The following is a 1060-nucleotide window of genomic DNA, read 5'->3' as shown; positions in this document are numbered from 1 at the left end:
ATTGAATTATCGTTGTTTTTGTCGTTATTCCGACCGGCAAGGTGGCCTGAAAGTAAGAATAATATATACATTGGTATGGATTGGTTTCGTGGGTGAATTGGCACACGCCCACCCACCCTATACGAAATCGAACAAGCCGAACTGCCGACATGGTGAAAACCTGCACGTGAGAATATTCGCACTCGGCGCGATAGTCAATACCGAAAAGCTTTGCGCTCGAGTACCCATACATAGAGAACCGACAACGTGGATATAACGTCTACTATACAAGCTTTGCCGCTAACCGAAAGCTCCCCCCTCCCTTCCTTCTCTGCGTTGGGCAAGCGGTCACGTGGTAGGTAATTGAAAAACTGAAATATCTCACAAGGGTAATGAGAGTTTCGAAAATCGACGAGCTTCCGCCTCATTTTTTTCTTCGCCATAATCAAGCTCAAAGCTGAAAGATGTACGGTAAGAAAAAAAAAATTAGATTTCTTCATCGAAAAGTGACGTATAGGTATACATATACTGTAATTTTTTGGAAAAACAAAAATAATCGGGAAATATCCTCGAATCGATATGGAGACATTGATTTTTTTGCTACACCTAGTAGACCGTATAAATTATGTAACATGTACGCTTATTATCTGTATATTTGCCGCCTCCATATGTATAATGCATCACACGTGATCACTATACACACCGTATATATATATATATATAGGCGTGGGTATAGGTTAAGCGTGAAAAATCGTTGAGGTCAAGTGAACGTAATTAGATGCAGATGCGAATTTTTTGCGCGAGACGATGCTGGGCTGCCGAAATAAGCGGGGGCAGCGTGTTCGGCATCTCGCGCAAAAACTTACATATTATAGTACTCCGCTGGTGTTGTTTGCCGACATGCAGATTTCTCCACTCGATTTTACCAAGATCGGTCGAAAATTTTCCAAAATTTATCAAATTTTATTTCCATACAATCTAATGCAATTTTTATTTCAATGGTTTTTGTCATTTTTCTAGTTACAGGTAGCTGGCACCGTCTTTTTTTTTTTTTTTTTTTTTTCTACATCCAAGTAATTCA

Source organism: Diprion similis, chromosome 6 (genome assembly GCF_021155765.1).
Source record: "Diprion similis isolate iyDipSimi1 chromosome 6, iyDipSimi1.1, whole genome shotgun sequence".
NCBI classification, from domain to species: Eukaryota; Metazoa; Arthropoda; class Insecta; order Hymenoptera; family Diprionidae; genus Diprion; species Diprion similis.
Note: the sequence above shows the minus strand (reverse complement) of the source record.